The 20,065-nt window shown below is 35.2% G+C and overlaps 2 pseudogenes; both read left to right on the forward strand.

Moving 5' to 3' along the window:
• The first annotated feature begins 9,551 nt into the window (after positions 1–9,551).
• LOC118037726 (wall-associated receptor kinase 2-like) lies at positions 9,552–13,051 on the forward strand (annotated as a pseudogene).
• A 1,276-nt stretch (positions 13,052–14,327) lies between these two features.
• LOC118037727 (putative wall-associated receptor kinase-like 16) lies at positions 14,328–16,678 on the forward strand (annotated as a pseudogene).
• The last annotated feature ends 3,387 nt before the right edge of the window (positions 16,679–20,065 follow it).

Here is a 20,065-nt window from a genome sequence, read left to right on the forward strand (position 1 = left end):
AGGCACCATTAGAAAACCAGAGATTCTAATGACAACAAGAGCAAAGGAGGAAATGAAATGAGGTAGTTAATTCTCCCAGGGGGCAGAGAAGCAGTTACCAGATCCTTAACGGCAAAGAAATTTGCTTCCCTGGTGGAAAATACACGTGATAAACTATGGGCTTCTTCTAGCATGAGGACTGAAATAGTATGATTTCCAGTATCTATGAAAGGAGATTATTGACTCTTACAGTATGATCAGTTAGACAACAAGACAACTGATACATCTTCAGTAAGAGAAATGCAGATGAAATCTCAGGACAATGTCGGGCCACGGAGAAGCTAATTCTCTCAGTGAAGTTACCAATAGAGAAACGTGCAGTGACTGTTGGGAAACTCAAACAATGCTTATCTTATAAAATGGACAACATGGGTCAGCTTGAGTAGACTTGAAGTACGCGTAAATCAAAACAGCTCACTCAAAGTCAAGATCCTCAAACAAGATGAACGGGATCTATATTTTCAAAAACAGGTAAGATGCATTGCATATCATCTCACTTCACAAGCATCGCATATTTGTTTTTGCAGATATCTCTCGAAACAAAACTCCTCACGGGATCCAACAAGACACAGATGAATTGAAGTTCTTTTAAATCATATCAAATGTGGCAATTCCATAAAAGCAAAATTCATGAATAAAGACAGAAAGATGGATTTTATTCATGGGCATAATGGTTTACAAGTACAAACGTTAAACACTGCGAGGACGATTAGGGATATTTTCAGCTCGCTGATGATCCATCATTACTCGAAATTCCTCAAACTGGTTAATTATGCGTTCCATCTGTTCCTCGAACTCGAGGTGTCGTGTGTTCACATAGTCCCTCCAAAAGTCAACACGTGCATTGAGCTCTTCATTTCTCCTCTCCAAGTCGTTTCTGTAACGTCTCTCATCATGGAGCCTTTTCCTTAAATTCTCAATCTGATTATGGAGCTCAGGAATTTGAGTATTCAACTCAAGTCTTCTGGCATGAAGACGCTCTGCCATGTTCACCAAAGACGAAGTAGCTCTGATACTGAGAGCAAGTGACTGATTCACTGCTTCAATATCGGTCCTGGCTGCCAGTATTAATTCATCACGAGGAAGGATCATGTCTCTAGCCACGGCTACAGCAATATCTTCATTGTCCATTACAGTATCCTCTATTGTAACTGGACGACCATTCACTTCAAAAGTAGTACGCCAAACTACAGGCTCTGCCGCAGGAGCAAGGTTTGGATTAGCATTGGAAGAAGAGGAAGACATGGTTAAAACTTCAAAAGTTGAGAACTCTGAGAGTATTGAAAATGTGAGAAGTTGATGATGTCTTTTGCCCGATACCGCGTGATTTATAGGGAATTTGCTCCTGCCATCATTTATAGGGAATTTGCTCCTGCCATCATTTATATGTACAGCTGTACATATAAGACTTTCTTGAGCGTTGTCTTTGAGATTGATTTGCAAATCAGATCTCAACTGTACATATAAGACTTTCTTGAGCGTCGTCTTTCAGATTGATTTGCAAATCAGATCCCAGCTGTACATATAAGACTTTCGTGAGAAGCTTACATCATCTTGAGATCGATTTACAAATCAGATCTCAACCATACAGGTATGACTTCCTTTAGAAGTTTTCATCAACCCTGAAGCTCATCAATTAGACCACTTGCGATTTTCATCGCATTTTATCAATCGGGCAGGTCGCCTGGAACAATTAGACCACTTGTGATTTTCATCGCATTTTATCATCGGGCAGGTCGCCTGGAACAATTAGACCACTTGCGATTTTCATCGCATTTTATCAATCGCTTGCATTTTATCAATCGGGCAGGTCGCCTGGAACAATTAGACCACTCGCGAGTTTTCTCGCATTTTATCAATCGGGCAGGTCGCCTGGAACAATTAGACCACTTGCGATTTTCTTCGCATTTTATCGTCGGGCAGGTCGCCTGGAACAATTGGGCCACTTGCGATTTTCATCGCATTTTATCAATCGGGCAGGTCGCCTGGAATAATTAGACCACTTGCGAGTCTCCTCACGTTTTATCATTTTATCAATCGGGCAGGTCGCCTGAAACAATTAGACCACTTGCGAGTCTCCTCACATTTTATCATTTCATCAGCGGGCAGGTCACCTGGAACAATTAGACCACTCACAAAATTCTTTGCTTCCATTTTCACCAGCGGGCAGGTCGCCTGGAACAATTAGACCAACTGAAAAATCTGTGTATTTTTCAACACCGCCATCATTTTTTTTTTCTTTACAAAACTTACTATGCAAAGTCAAAAGAAAATGAATTTTCCAATGCCTTTGCACCGTAAGCATTGTAAAGAGGGGGCAACTGTTGTAACCCAATTTTGGACTCACCAAGATTTTCTTGAATGTTATTTTATTTCTATTATTATTTATAAAAATAAAAAAAAAATCAATTTCTTTTTCAAAAATAAAAATTAAAAAATAAAAAATAAAGGCTGACAATGTGGAGAAAGGAAATCGGGGAATCAAGCTGCAATTTTGGAGGAAGTTCAAGGCCTAATTGTACCTTATTGTGCCTAAGAAATGAAGAAAAAATACAAATTCAAGGTCAAATTAAATGATTATCGGATGAATTTGCATAAAAATTAAGTTCAATGACATAATTAAATTTTTAATGGGCCAATTTGATTTAATCATGGGCCGAATTAAATTTTAATTATGTTTAAGAATTAATTTGGGTCCAATTGAAGGATTTGATTAAGTGCAAGGACTTAATTATATTTTAAATGGGTCAAATTAATTTTTATTTGGGGCTTAATTGGTGAAAAATTAAGTTTGGGAGTTTAATTTGGGCTTAATTGAGAAAATCTGAATTTTAAAAGACCAAATTTAATTTTTACCAAGTTAATTAGGGGGCGAATTGCATTAAATAAAAAAGGTTTAGGGTCAATTAGGGCTAAATTGAAAGAGAAAGGACTGAAATGGACTTTGATAAAAAATCACTGTTCATTATCTTCTTTATTTTTCTGAAAAAAGCTGGTCTGGTTGACTACTTTGCAACTGCATTTAATGTACCTAACATCCACTAAATTTAACAAATCTTATACGAAAATGATCCTCTGCAGTTTTTCTACAACCCCATGTGATCAGGTTGGGCTAAATGACAATATATTAGCACTGGTGACAGCCTAAAGAGGCCTACTCAATCAGTTTTTGTCTGCAGATTTTATTTTTTTTCTCTGAAAAAGCTGGTCTGGTTGACTACTTTTGCAGCTGCATTCAATGTACCTAATGTCCACCGAATTTAACAAATCTTATATGAAACGGATCCTATGCATTTTTTCTACAATCCCATGTGATCAGGTTGGGCTAAATGACAATATATTAGCACTGGTGACAGCCTAAAGAGGCCTACTCAATCAGCTTTTGTCTGCAGATTTTCAACTCATGATACCTACTTTGAGCCAATGGTTGGGATCCTTCCCAACTGAATCAAGGGCTTAAATTTTTTCTCAATGTAGACAAGATTGCCCTCTTCCACCGCCTATAAATAGAGGTGGATTTCATTGCCTGAAAAGAAAAAAAATCGGGTCCAAAGTCAGCCAAAAAACCTGTTTTTCTGCCGATTTCTGCAACTTTTTCCTTCTCTCTCCGCCTCTTCTTCAGCACCACCACCACCATCACCGGCTTTACCACCATAATTTCCATCAACTCAGATCCTCTCCACTGGCGGAGCAGCCACTGTGACTTTCTCTCTCCTCTCTCTCCTCTCCTCCTTCTCCCCGCTGCAGATTTTCTTCTTCTTCTTTCTTCCTCTGCTGTCAACGTCTCCTCCTCCAACTCCATCGTTTCAACCACCAGCCGAACCACCTCATCATAGCAGCCACGACCCCTTCAGCCAGGTGAGCCTCCCTTCTTTCTTTTTCTTTCTTCTTCTTCTTCTTCCTTTCCTATTGCATGAACAGTAGACGTGAAATATAATTCACGTCCTACTGTTCATGCAGGACGTGAATTATATATATATATGTTTGTGTGTGTGTGCTATAATAATAAAAAATAAAAAAATAATAAAACAAAACCAAGGGAGTTCTTGCAGTAGGCATTGATGTCATGTTACTTTGCACACAAAACTGTACCGTAATTTTGTAATATGGGAGAACAAATAACTGCTGCTTTTACGAGTCCTAAAATTTCTAGCATGTCTCAATCGTTGTGCTGCTTGAATGTAGCATGTTTATTGTACAATATCACACTTTAACAAAATAAAAATAAAAATAAAACAAAAATAAAAATAAAAGGAAAAATAACGCGGATCTAACACCCATCCTATCATGTTATCGTTCGTGGGTCCAAAGCCAAAATCTCAAATATGGTTATACCCATTTCTCAACGATATAAAAATAACTTTTATTTTATAAACAAATACTGTTCGTCGACATGTCTCTTTTTCATAAAAGGACCGATGTCAAAAGTTTAAATATCAAATATGGATTATGTCCATATTTTTTTTTGGTAACTCCGACGTAATTCTCCTTTTTAGGGTTAAACGTCAATATTTTAGACAAGTTTCCTATTTCTAGGAACTGATGTCATTTTTAACGCGTCTCCTACGAATATTTTTTTTGTTTTGGTCGACACGTCTCTTTTTACAGAAAAGGACCGATGTCAAGGATTTATACCAAATAAGGGTTATGTCCATTATTTTCTCTTGGTAACTAAGACGTAAATCTCCTTTTAGGGTTAAGTGTCAATATTTTAGACGAGTCTCCTATTTTTAGGGACTGATGTCATTTTTAACGTGTCTCCTATTTTTAGGGACCGACGTTAACTATTTTTATAAAAAAATAAAAATTGCAAATAAGCTCAAAATATAATAGCATTTGAATCATATATAAAAACACACGAGTAAGGGTAACCTTTCTTTTGAAAGGATGTTTTAAGGGTGGTGTCTACCTTCCCTTAGTCATAACTAACCCAGTACCTGAATCTCTGGACCAGTGTCTAATTTGGGATTTCTAGTTCCCTCAAATTACTAGATGGCGACTCCAATAAAATTTTCATTTCCCCAATAAAAATAAAAAAAATCTTTTTGTTAAATAAACAAAAATGAGCGGAGCCGTCGCCCGACGTCGTGTATCGACAGGTGAAATGGACGAGATAGAAGCTGTAGCTGAGCTTGCAAAAGGATGTCTAAATAGCATGGGAGTAAACCGGCCAACCATGAAGGAAGTGTCCGATGAGCTTGCTAAGCTGAAAGCTCTTCATCAGAAATCATTGGCTCAGCAAAATAGCGAGGAAACAGACTGCTTGTTAAGCGAATCATCACAATCTTTCTGCAAGAATGCAAGTCCTCCCATGGATCAATTCCAGACTGTGATATCATTGCAGATCGAGAACTACACTAACAGCAGTTAAAGTCAGACCACAATCAGTTTCCAACATTCAATAAGTCAGATAGCTCCATTAATAAATTGTAGATTATGGCTATTGATGTTCTTGAGTTATTGTCTCTATAATTCTCCTGGAACTTGGAAGCTTGACATTTTTCAAGAATCCAGATGTACCTTTTCTTTTGTCACCAATGTGTTCAAATAAAAATTATGTGTTTACAGGACTAGTTAATATACATTCTCAAAAAGAAATTGTTTTGAGAAATTGATAAGTACCTTCAATTTCCTAATCAAACCAGATTCAATGATGTTTACCTACATATTTCACAGATAGAGAAAGCTCCACAGCTATCTCAAATTTTCATAGCATACGAATTCTTACCAAAACAAGATTCCCATCATTTTCTAGCCATTGCATGAGCAGCTATGAACATAATTTTTAAACTCAACCTGTTGATCCAGGGCAAGTTTTGGTTCAGGTATATTAATTTAGGTTAATTTAATTTTTTAATTTTATAAAAAGTAAAAATATCATTTAAGCAAAATAAAAATAAAAATTAACATTTTTTATTGGGTCTTGGGTCAATTTAGATTTTTTATTAAGTTAATTGTCCCTTTATTTTTGTTGAAATTCTTTATGGCCTAAGCTCTGAGTTACCAGAATCATAGGTTAATAGTAAAGTCAAGTCGGGTTTTAAAACAATTGCTACTTATGGAAATAAGCTTTTTTTTTACTTTTTTTTTATTAGAATAGAATAAAAAAACTAATCTGATTGGTTTTAATTTTGACTTTGTTAAAAAAATAAAAAAACAAATAAAAACATGAACATTTAGAATTAAAATTGAAAGAGAAATCCATACATTTTCTTATATATAATTTTCAATCTTTAGAATATAAAATAAGTAGTCTATTTATAGGAAAAGAAATGAGAACATTAAAGGATACTAGAAAATGCAAGTATCAATATGTCATAGAAAATCAAGAAACTAAATTCAAGAGTAATGAAGTCTAAGAGATTCCAACGAATATTCAATGTATATAAGTATAGATTTTATAACTCAAGAATGACAAAGTCGTTGATTTCAATGTACTAAAAAATTATCTCATTAAAACCCAGTGAGAAAAAAAACTTAAGTGAATGAAAAGGAGTATAATATTTTTGTTTGATTTCCAAATACTTTAGAATTCAATAAAAAGTTTAATATAGATACTTTAAAATTCATATTTGAATATTTTAGGATTCATAAAAAATACCAAATTACCTCATTAAAACCTTGCAAAATAAAATTCAATGGGTAAAAATTAAGCAAAGATAAAGGAGTACAATTTGTATTAACTTCACTTCAAAAGTACATATTTGATAAATCTTTAAAATGACGCATTCCAATATTATTGATGTTATAATCCAATTTAAACCCATTTGATTTTATTTTAATTTTAAAAGGGTTAAAATTTAAAATTAAAAAATTAGGGGCTTGAATGCAAAATTTTAAAACTTCAAGGATCAAATTGAAAATGGTCATTTCCAGACCAAAATAATGCTGTTTCCACATGCACTGTTCTTCTTCGTCTTCCTCTGGAGTTGAAAGTCCACCTGCAAAGAAGGGAAGGGAAGTTGAAATGCCGGCATCCCAGTCCTACCAAAACACAAAGATCAATTCCTATCTCATTGATGATCATAATCCCGGGGAGATAACGACCCAATCTCACGCTTGAATCCGTGCAGAAGACTAACTCCCACACCGTGATTAGAGACAGAGAAGACCAGAAAAACAGAGAGAAAAAAGGAGGAAAAACAAAAAAAAAGACCCAGTACAGGAGAACAACACAGGCAGAAAACGAAGGAAAAAACCCAGGACACCAGAAACAGGACCAGGGAATATAGAACAGGGACGCGATCAGAGGAGAAGGATAACGCAAACAGAAAAGCATAACACAGACGGGGAAACAGAGGCGCACAGGACAAACAACAAACAGACAACCAAAGAAAATAAAAACAAGAAAAAAAGCAAAGGAGAAAAAGTATGTTCGACCAGCAACCTCAAGCTCTCCATCACCATCATCTTCATCTTCAAGCAAAAGCCCCAGGTACGCCCTTTTTTTTCTCCTGCCCAATTTTTGCATTTCTAGTTTGCAAACCAGTGCGAAGGTAATTATAATTATTACGTTTGCATTGTGATAATTACCTTACTGCAATGCACGCGTGCCTCTACCGGGGCCGGTTATAGCTAGGTCTAGCCCAGCTCGTACAGCTATGATAGATCCAACTCAACATATAAAAAAGATTGGGTCAGGTCTGGGCCTTAACCCCAGCCGGCTCAAATTGTATTTACTAAAATTATATTAGGAAAAACACATTCATATATCTTATCCTTGTATTTTATTCCTCTTCTATTTTGATATATGTTCAAACAAGCCTTTTTTTTTTATATCAGAAAATTCCAGAAATATTTGAAGATCTTCGTTGATTTATTTATGGGCCCCTCAAGTTTTTTTTTGTTTTTTTTCTTTTCTTTGCGTTTTGTTTTTTTTTCCTGCTAAATGCTCAATCTATAGACCATTACTGTTAAATTCAAAGCTATAGTGCAATGCTTTTTTTTTTTTTTTAATTCTTGTCTAAGAAGAGCAAATAATAAAAAAAAGAAAAATAAAAAGAAAAAACGACATAGAAAAATTGTTTTTTTTTTCATTAAAAATTTTACGATCTTATTCACTGACGCTAAAGTCAGGAATATCATATTTTTTTGAGTTTGTGCAATACTTATCAATACTAGAGTTGGAAATATTTGTAGGTACTGTTCACCGATGTCAGAATCTGGAATATGATAGGAAGAATAAAAAAAAAAAAAAGGGAGAACAAATTCTTAGCAATTTTAGACAAAACCAACAATGCAGCCTGTGTCAGGTAGGATGTTTAAGAGGTGATAACATCTTTCCTTTCATGTAACTAGTCTCGTACCATAGAATCTCTGTTGACTAGTTAGGGTTTCTAATGACCATAATACTAGACGACGACTTCTTAAACTAGACATTTTCCCTCAAATAACAAGATGCTAGATTTTTATTCTTTTTCCAACAAGAAAATTTTTAATTAGTCGCTATGATGTCCGGGTGTGACAATAAACAAGCTTCTTGAAAATTGAGGCTGGTAAAAACTTTGTAAATAAATCTGTTAAATTATCACCTGACCTAATTTACTTGATATTAATTTTTCCCTTATGTTGAATCTCGTAAGTATAAAAGAATTTTGGTGAGATATGATTTGTGTTGTCTCCTCCTTTAATATAGTCTCCATTAATATTTATTTTTGTACATAGCCGTTTTTGATGCATTAATAGCTTTGGAATATGCAAGAGTGGGCATTTATTTTGGTGTTTGTGTTTACTTTTCATTCAACAATCAAGCTATCTTTAATTAGTTTCAATGTTGTTTAAGATTAAGTTTTTTTAAAAAAAAAAAAAAAATTTTAAGAATACATTATTAATATTATTATTACAATATATTTTAGAAAATTAAAATCGTATTAACTATTAACATCTCTTAGCCATTTACTTTTTCTTTGATAACATTGATTGATTTACATATAATTCATCAAATAAATGGACAGGCAAAAATAAACAAATGAAGTCGATTAACAAATAATTAATGTAATTAATGAAAAAATATGAAGTGCAAGTTTTAATTGATTATGGAATAAACATATATAGCTTAAACATCTCTCTTCACCTTCCACTTGAGAAATTACAAAGGAAAATTATACATGTGGAAGGACATTAGGAAGCCGTTTGGCTACTTGACTTAGCTTTTGCTAAAATTTGAATTTTTTTTTTTACTTCATATTAGTTTTTTATGATGTTTTTAGATTATTTTAATATATATTAAAAATATTTTTTAAAAAATATTATTTTAATATATTTTTAAATAAAATTTATTTTAAAAATACCTACTCTGTAATATCAATCACTACCTAACTAAACAATGGCATCTTTCATTTTAAAATATTTCATGATTAACCCACCTTCCAATTATAATGAAAGACAAGGGTGGAGAGCTCAAATCCAACCACTTGACATTAAGATATTGGATTGTTTTAATACTATGAATTTTCTACAAATATTTTGTTTCCCTCCCCACCCCCTCAGGGCTCCATTAACCCGGTCGCAATATATCTGGCTGCCAAGACAAGTGTGGGAATGTTGGTGTTCCTTACCCCTTTGGGATTGGAGAACGAAGCTGTGCCATGAATAAGCACTTCTTTCTAAACTGCAGTTCTAACGATGAAGGGCATCCTGAACTATGGTTCGGATCTAACATTCCTGCTCGAGATATATCAGTGCTGGAGGGCACAGTCACTGTAGGCATTGATGCAGCATTCGCCTGCTATAACATAACTGGGAGCAGGACAGACTTTTTCTCACAGGCTATCACCCTTGGATCAGGCCCCTTCACGTTCTCAGACACCCTAAATGCATTCACAGTAATTGGTTGCGATACATATGCCTGGATGACCAACTATGAGGTCACATACGGAGCTGCGCCTGTCTCTCCTTGTGCACAGAATATTTGAAAATGTCCGATGGAAATCCTTGCTCAGGTTCTGGATGCTGCCAAACCTCAATCCCCAAGGGCCTCAAATCACTTAATTATTCGTTATCAAGTTTAAACCACTACACGAACGTTTCGGACTTCAATCCTTGTGGATTCGCTTTTTAGCGGACAAGAGCTCCCTCAAGATTTCAGATTGGCCGCTCTCTCGCAAGCCAAAATATGGAAAAGATGCATATAGAACAGATATTGTGATTGAATGGGTAGTTAAAAATGAGACGTGCGAACAGGCTAAAGCTAATCGAAGTGCATATGCTTGTGGCGCTAATGCAAATTGCACTTACCCTGAGAGCGGTCAAGGATATCGTTGCTTATGCAATGAAGGGTTCGAAGGAAATCCCTATCTCCAAGAAGGATGCCTAGGTAAACTGGTTATTGCGTTTTGGTATGATTTCCAATAGTAGTACTTGTATATGCTTTTGCAGGTTATGTTCTTTCCCTGTTGTCTCTGGTCATGTATAGCGTATTTACTGGATCATTGGCCTGTGTTAAAAAAAAAAAAAAAAAAAAAAAAGTCAATAGATTAAGTGTTGGATTTGACCGGTTTTACCCCGGGTTTTCTAGCTGGCGGGTCGACTAACTTTTTGACCCGGTCACTCCTTTACTTTTTCTTCAACTTGGATTAATATAGATTCTAAGACGACTTGTCAGACGAATACAGGTTTTATAACTAGGGAAAAAAATTAACCATATTGGCAGCTTAAGTTCTATATATTCAGCTATCTCCGTTGCGAGGAATTAAAAAAATATATATGTATTGTTCTCCGAAATTCGGGATTGCTTAAAACTCCCAACTCTTGAATATTTGGCTTTACCGAGAGCATTTCAACTCAAGCATTCGTTGGTTACTATAAATGCAAATATATTATTGCCTAATCATATCCATTTAAATGGCATGATTTTATTTTTATTAAATTTAATTTTCGGATTTATATTCAAGTTTTACTCACTACTTTTTTTAACATTTAGATATCGATGAGTGCAAGGATCCAGAAAGCTATCCATGTCATGGTAGATGCAAGAACACCATTGGGAATTACAAGTGTCGATGTCTACTTGGTATGTATGGTGATGGTAAAATAGGTTGTCAAGGACTTGGTATCATCACATTAATTACATGTACGCAAGTGACCTTGGAATTAATCTTGTTATGAGTTTTTCCGTTATGAAGAGCATCGTAGCCATTACTGGCCGAGTCTGTAATTCCCGAGCTTCAGCTTTATAGGCAATTAACAATAAGAACAGGCATTTATATCTATGCATGTATGGTTCTTCTTTTGATGATTTTCAATAAGTATATGATTAAAAAGACTAGCATATATAATGAATATTCATGAATCTCCTAATCCCAACTGGCATTGCTTGACTTTAACTGGATCGGAAAAGGGAATTACGTCTTAGTGTGCAAAAAAACTTAATCTGAGAACAGTAAAAGAAATCCGATTTAGATGCTCTTATGATGATACTAATGGCCATATATCACTTGGTAAAAGGTTGGTAAAGAAATATTTTCTATCGATGTGTGTTTCAAGTAACAATAATTTTTCTTTGACATTGGTATGCAGCTATTGGAGCAGCCATTTTGCCTGTGATCATTTGTGTTCTACTGTACATGATGTGCAAGAAAAGGAAGAAGGATAGAAACTTCAGGGAGAACGGGGGAATGGTTTTAAAGCACCAACGAGTAAGGATTTTCAGCGAGGCGGAGCTGGAAAAGGCAACAAAAAACTATGATGATGATCAGAAACTTGGAGAAGGTGGTTTTGGTTCTGTTTACAGAGGAGTTCTAGCAGATGATGTCCAAGTTGCAGTCAAGAAGTTTAAAGGGGTAGACAAGGCTCAGATGAATGAGGAATTTCAAAAGGAAATGGGCGTTGTCTCACAGGTCAATCACAAGAACGTGGTGAAGCTCTTGGGCCTGTGTTTGGAGACCAAAGTGCCATTGTTAGTTTATGAGTTCATTTCAAATGGAACTCTTTTCAAGCACATACATGACAAAACGTCGCAGTTACTAGCTTCCTGGAGCAATCGCCTGAGGATAGCATCAGAGATTGCCCTTGCTCTTAATTACCTGCATTCTCTTGCAGACCCTCCGATTATTCATGGAGATGTCAAGTCGGTGAACATACTCTTAGACAACAACCACACAGCAAAGGTTGCAGATTTTGGAGCTTCAGTGCTCATTTCTTCAGACCAAACCATTATAGCCACAAAAATACAAGGGACTTTAGGCTACCTGGATCCAGAGTATCTTATGACGGGTTTTTTAACCGCAAGGAGCGATGTCTTCAGCTTTGGGGTAGTTCTTGTGGAGCTTCTCACTGGAGAAAAGCAAAACTCCAGCTCCAGTTCTGGAGAGAAACGAAACCTCATTCAACACTTTATCTCAGCACTGGAAACTAATAATCTTTTCAGAATTTTGGATCTCCAGGCAGCTGATGAAGGCGAAATGGATGAGATAGAAGCTGTAGCTGAGCTTGCAAAAGGATGTCTGAATAGCATGGGAGTAAACCGGCCAACCATGAAAGAAGTGTCTGATGAGCTTTCTAAGCTGAAAGATCTTCATCAGAAATCATGGGCTCAGCAAAATAGTGACGAGACGGACTACTTGTTGTCAAGATATCAAATGCTCTGCCTCAGCCACCTCAGCTTTAACCACCTCAGCTTCAGCCACTCTGCTTCAGCCACCTGTCAAAGAGAATAGAGAATATAATGGTTAGCAAAGTTTGTTAATATGGTAAGGCAGTTAATGCATTCTGTTACAGCTGAGTAGAAAACGTAACCAAGCTTTTCATCTACAGCAGTATATAAATGAATGTAATAGTGCTGGGAACGTAACAAGTGAATAAAACATATAGACATTTTCTTCTTCTTCCTCTGCATTACAGCAGTATATTTCTCTACTTCTATTCTGCTTCTTGTTCATCTCTATAATTCTTGCTAGTCTTTCACTTGTTAGGCGAATCATCACAATCTTTTGGCAAGAAAGAACGTCAGCCAATGACGCATTCTCAGACTGTGATAGCATTTCAGATTCAGAACTTCTCTGATAGTATTTAAAACTGGAGCGATCGTCTTGTCAGCATGCTCGCTTTATGAATTAGTCTCAACTCTCAATTATGTCAAGTAAATTTTCAGTTCTGTTTGTACAGGCAAGAAGGTATGTTGTGTCTTTTTTTTTTTTTTTGATGACCCTGGGTGTCCGGGCCAGCTTACGCGCACCACAACTAATCCCAGGGCCTACTGAACATCCTGCAAGCCCAGTAGGCAGGTAAGGCACCGCGGAGGTGACAGGCTGGTACTCTTGAGGATTGAACCCAGGACCTTCGCAAAGGCAAGCCTTGCTGTTGACCAATGGGCTAGACCCTCAAGTGTAGGTATGTTGTATCTTGTTTGAATAAGTTGTAGCTTTATGGAAGCTTAACATGTTTCCAGATTTACCTCTCTTTGTGCCATAAACTATTCAAATAAAATTGTGGGTTTACTAAACCAAGATTATTGACTGATTAAGTGCCTAAACCTCAACCAATGAGCTTGCAATTCGGCGGTACTCTTGCACAAGCAAGAGAGTTGATATTGATCAGGTCACACACATGTACACTTACATGTTGTATAATGAAGTCTAGTAAATTTAATTTAATTTAATTTAATTAAGATAACCGTTTTTTACAAAGTTCCAAAAATCCAAGTAATTTAAGAATAGGGTTTCCAGTTTGAATTATCGGTTAATCAATTGGTATTTATAATCTCATTCATTCTCTCTAAACAAGGTGGTTGATAGCTTGTACTTGGAGCTTGATAGATCAAGGTTTGTGATAGTACCTGTAAAATCTTTTTAGTAGTGGTGGAGACCCTCCAATGCTTAAATAAATATTTTTTTAGAGAGAGAAAATATAATAATATCTAAAAAGAGATGCTTTTAAAATATATATGTAGTATAAAATAAAAATTGTGAACCTTTATTCTGAAGGTCTCACAGTGTATTTATAGTTCACAAGTCTTTTATTTTTTAAAGAGATGAAGGATTTGAGTGTAATTTTATCTTTGTGATATTTGAAGTTTATTGTGAGCTGTTTTCTGCTCATTTTATCAAGCAAAAAGATGAAGACATAACAGGTCATAAATGACTTTAATTCGCCTAATAGTGTTAGTAGAATGTAGACTTATTTAATTAAGTCTATTTGTTAATAAATAAATTTTCTAAGATTTTATGCAAGAATCTATAGAATTAATAGCGTTAAATTCATGTATTATGTTTGAATTTAAGGGTGCGACGGATTTGACCATGCTTGGGCTATGATGACAAAAATCCTCAGGACAGACCCATCCTATTGGCATGACGGCGTATCAGGCCAAGCTACAAACCAAGCAACCTTTGGGTCTAGCATTGGCCAACAAACCTTGGGAATGTTAGTGTTCCTTACCCCTTTGGGATTGGAGAACGAAGCTGTGCCATGAATAAGCACTTCTTTCTAAACTGCAGTTCTAACGATGAAGGGCATCCTGAACTATGGTTCGGATCTAACATTCCTGCTCGAGATATATCAGTGCTGGAGGGCACAGTCACTGTAGGCATTGATGCAGCATTCGCCTGCTATAACATAACTGGGAGCAGGACAGACTTTTTCTCACAGGCTATCACCCTTGGATCAGGCCCCTTCACGTTCTCAGACACCCTAAATGCATTCACAGTAATTGGTTGCGATACATATGCCTGGATGACCAACTATGAGGTCACATACGGAGCTGCGCCTGTCTCTCCTTGTGCACAGAATATGTGAAAATTTCCGATGGAAATCCTTGCTCAGGTTCTGGATGCTGCCAAACCTCAATTCCCAAGGGCCTCAAATCACTTAATTATAGATGAATGCAAGGTATTAAAAAACCCTTGTAAAGAAGGTACTTGCGAGAATGTGATTGGAGATTACAATTGTCTATGTCCACGTGGCAAGTACGGTGATGGTAAAACAGGTTGTCATAGAGGTAGTATCATCACAATTATTGCAGGTAATTAGCTATCTTTGCATTTTCTTGTAAGCATTGAAATTCAGCTAACTCCGGTTGATCAGTTTTTTATGTTATTTTATTTTTTTTATATTTAATGGGATGTTGATTCATCTATTATTAATTTTTTTCATCTAATTAAATTAAAATTAGCTTATTTATTTTAGTTGGATCTATAATTCAAGTCATATAATTTTTTCTCTCTCTCCCTCTCTCTCTCTCTCTCTCTCTCGTGTTCTTCGATTAATTGTTTTAGCTTTGCTTCCTTTCTTCTCCTTCTGGCTGCTATTGGTGTTGAGGAGACCACGACATTTGAGGTAGCTTTTGATCGGAAGGCTAACGAAGGCTTCTTGATACTTCAAGGGATCAAAATAAATTAAAAAATAAAACATCACGAATTTAGTTGGATTAGCGAAGCTCATGGTGGCTATCGATCAATTAAAAGAGAAGTTAGTAAATAAATATTTTCCCTTGATTTGATTTTGAAAGTAACGTCCTTCTTTGACACTTGCTTGCAGCTGTTGGCGCAAGCATTCTCTTTGTGGTTATTTGTCTGCTACTCTACATGATCTGCACGAAAAAAATAAAGGAGAAGAACTTCCAAGAGAACGGGGGAAAATTTTTAAAGAATCAACGAGTAAGGATTTTCAGTGAGGCAGAGCTGGCAAAGGCAACCAACAATTATGCTGATGATCGGAAACTCGGGGAGGGTGGTTTTGGTTCTGTTTACAGTGGAGCTTTAACAGATAATACAGTGGTCGCTGTCAAGAAGTCCAAAGGGGTGGACAAAGCTCAGATGAATGAGGAATTTCAAAAGGAAATGAGCATTGTTTCACAGGTCAATCACAAGAATGTGGTAAAGCTCTTGGGCTGTGTTTAGAGACCAAAGTTCCATTACTGGTCTATGAGTTCATCTCAAATGGAACTCTTTCCAAGCACATCCACGACAAAGGTTCCCGGATATTGGCTTCCTGGACCAATCGTTTGAGGGTAGCATCGGAGGCTGCGCTTGCGCTTGATTATTTGCACTTTCTGGCAGACCCTCCAGTTATTCATGGAGATGTCAAGTCAGTGAACATACTTCTAGACAGTAATTCCACAGCAAAAGTAGCAGATTTTGGAGCTTCGGTGCTGATGTCTCCTGGCCAAACCAATATCTTAGCTACAAAAATACAAGGGACTCTAGGCTACCTGGATCCTGAGTATCTTATGACGGGTATTTTAACCGTTCAAAGTGATGTCTATAGCTTTGGGGTAGTTCTTGTGGAGCTTCTCACTGGAGAGATGCCAAACTAGCTCCATTTCCAAGTCTGGAGAGAAACGGAACGTTATTCAACACTTCATCTCGGCACTGGAAAATAATCATATCTTCAAAATTTTGGATTTCCAGACAGCTGATGAAGGTGAAATGGACGAGATAGAAGCTGTAGCTAAGCTTGCAAAAGGATGTCTACATAGCATGGGAGTAAACCGGCCACCTATGAAGGAAGTGTCCGATGAGCTTGCTAAGCTAAAAGCTCTTCATCAGAAATCACTGGCGCATGAAAATAGCGAGGAAACAGACCACTTGTTAGGCGAATCATCACAATCTTTCTGCTGTTCTGCAAGAATGCAAGTCCTCCCATGAACCAATCCCAGACTGTGATATCATTGCAGATCGAGAACTACACTAACAGCAATTAACCACAATCAGTTTCCACCATTCAGTAAGTCAGATAGCTCCATTAATAAATTGTAGGTTATGGCTACTGATGTTCTTGAGTTATTGTCTCTAGTAATTCTCCTGGAACTTGGAAGCTTGACATATTTCAAGAATCCAGATTTTCCTTTTCTTTTGTCACCCGTGTTCAAATAAAAATTGCGTTTACAGGACTAGTTAATATACTCTCTCAAAAAGAAATTGTTTTGCGAAATTGACAAGTACCTTCGATTTCCTAATCAAACCAGATTCAATGATGTTTACCTACATTCACAGATAGAGAAAGCTCCACAGCTAGCTCAAATTTCCATAGCATACGAATTCTTACCAAAACAAGATTCCCATCATTTTCTAGCCATTGCATGAGCAGCTGTAAACATAGTTTTGGCAAGTCTCAAGTTTCGGTTCAGGGTAACTAATTTGGGTTAACTTAATTTTTTAATTTTATAAAAAGTAAAATTAACATCATTTAAATAAAATTAAAAAAGAAAAAAAAACAACATTTTTTGATTGAGTCTCGGGTCAATGAGAATTTTTATTAGGTTAATTCTCCCAATTGTTTTGAAATCATTTCTGACCTAAGCTCTAAGTCACCATAATCATGGGTAAACCATCAAGTCGGGTCGGATTTTAAAATAGTTGCTATATCTTATTGGTGATGGGCTTGTAAGTAACATTAACGGCCTATCACCACTTTGGAAACTCTTAACTGTAAAACAATAAAATAGAAAATAATTGGATTTGAATCTTCTCAGGTTCCCGAGGAGATCCAAATGCTCATCACTTGGTAACAATTTAGTAAATGTATCCTTTCCATTGGTTCGTTTTGTGAGTTACGCGCATCCCTCGTTGACATTTTTTTGCAGCTATTGGGGGGCAACAATTTTCCTTGTAATCATTTGTCTACAATTCTACATGATGTGCAGGAAAAGAAAAAAAGTGAGGAGAAAAACTTCAGAGGAAACGAGGGAGTGGCTTAAAGCATCAGCGAGCAAGGATTTTCGGTTAGGCAAAAGAAACCAACAAGTATGTTGATGATCAGAAACTTGGGAAGGTGGTTTTGGTTCTGTTTTCAAGGGAGTTTTAGCAGATAAGACCTTGGTTGCAGTTAATAAGTTTAAAGGGGCAGACAAGGCTTAGATGAACGAGGAATTTCAAAAGGAAAGCAGCCAAAAAAGTATAACTCTGTTATTTTATTCATCTGATATTGGTTTTGTTGTAGATTTTGAGGTTTTTTTTGGGTATTATTATTATTATTATAATAATAAACATATATTAAATATTATTTAAAAAACAAATTGTTGGCATGTACATGCAATGCATTAGCCAGTGTGTGAGTGGTCCTCGCATCATTTAGGCCGCGCGTGCGGGACTGTCCGACCACCAAAAATAGCTTTTCATGTGGCGTTTAAAAGATCTTATCACTTTTTACATAGTAGTGTGCTAGTTTGACATCAGAGTCCATTTCTTTTCCTTTTTTCCCTTCTCTCTCCATAAATTTTATGTCACCCATGCAAAAATTCAGAGCACCCTTTTTAATTTTTTTTCTTCACATTTAGTTCATATCCTTTTGATTAATATTTTCTTTATTTTATAATGAGCTATAAAATTACAAGTGTTTTTCGATTTAACACCTCTATAATTTTTTAATCTATAAATAATTTATTAAATTATATTTTTTTTTCAATTTAACTCCCTTATAATTTTTAAATATATAAATGATCTATTCAAATTACAAATTTTTTCAATTTCACCATCTGTTTTTTTTAATTGATCAATAATCTATCAAATTACAAATGTTTTTTTTAATTCAATTTCCGCCTATAATTTTTTCAACTTTCAAATGTAGTCCTTATTATTTTAGTTGCTATTTATTTTATTTAGGATCATTTAAAAAAAAAAATTCCAATCAAATTTTATCTCCATTGTTTTTGTTGCTTTTTTTCTTTTGTAAGTTTTTTATTAATATTTTTTTCATGATTTCTTTATTCAAAATTAAATTTATTTAGAGTTAAGCTTTTTAATTGAGCTAATTGAACCCAAAATCAGGATTTCACAAGTTATAAGTTTTAAAAATTAGACTAGATTTAGTAAATTCACCTTACATTGCTTTTTCCTTTCTTAAGATGATGTTTCCAAATAATTCCCATCTCTACGTCATGGTCACGTTTTAATAATTTTAATTAATTACATTTCGAGGATGCATTTATTGGCTTTGGAATATGTAAGGGGGGGTATTTATTTGCTGTCTGTGTTTATTTTTCCCTCAACAATCAATGCACCTTTAATTAGTTTCAAAGTTAGTTGAGATTAAGTTTTTTTTTAATAATTTTAAGAATACATACTTAATATTATTACATCAATGTATTTAATTAGAAAATCTAATTCTATTAACTACTAATTCTAAAATATGAATTAAAAAAACAAACAAATCCCCTTAATCATTTATTACCCTGCGTACCCCCAACGTCTAGGCTGGTGGCTGTGATATGGCTGCACTGGGGTTTCCATAGTTTGTCTACACGTGTATTAGTAATTGTAGACTTTGATTTGGTCAATATTACGTGACTTCTTCCTATATAGGTTCCCAATGTCGAGGTAGGTGGCTGTGATTAATTTGGCTTCATTGGGATTTGTCTACACATGTCATTAGTAATTGCAGACTTTGATTTGGTCAATGTATTGTGAATTCTTCCTCTATTTTGTAATAGCTCCTTCATTTCAATGATTTCTTGATTTTTAACTCTCTCATCATATCTTCGATCAGCAGTCAAATAATATCTTAAGATTAATAAATCATGCTCCAACACGAAGAGCGTGGAAACATTGAAAGATTTAAAACCCAATGGAAAAAAATCTAAGTTAAAGAAAAAAATTACAATATCTTTGTTTAATTTCTGAATACTTCAGAATTCAATAAAAAATTTAATATAAATGCTTCAAAATTCATATTTGAATACTTCATAATTCATAAAAGTATCAAATTGTCTCATTAAAACCTTGCATTAAAACCTTGCAAAGTAAAATCTAATAGGAAAAAACTAAGCAAAGAAAAAGGAGTATAATTTGTATTAACTTCACTTTAAAAAGTACATGTTTTTATAAATCTTAAGATAATGCATTCCAATATTTATGGATGTTATAACTCAATTTTGATCCATTTGCTTTTAATTTAATTTTAAAGAGATTAAAATTTTAAATTAAAAGATTAGAGGCTTAAATACAAAATTTCAAAGCTTTAAAGATCAAATTGAAAATGGTCATTCCCAGACCAAAATGATGTCATTTCAAACATGCACTGTTCTTCTTCTTCTTCCTTTAGAGTTGAAAGTCCGCCGGTAAAGAAGGGAAGGAAAGTTGAAATGCCAGCA

The sequence above is a fragment of the Populus alba genome, chromosome 4 (assembly GCF_005239225.2).
Source record: "Populus alba chromosome 4, ASM523922v2, whole genome shotgun sequence".
In the NCBI taxonomy this organism is placed as follows: Eukaryota; Viridiplantae; Streptophyta; class Magnoliopsida; order Malpighiales; family Salicaceae; genus Populus; species Populus alba.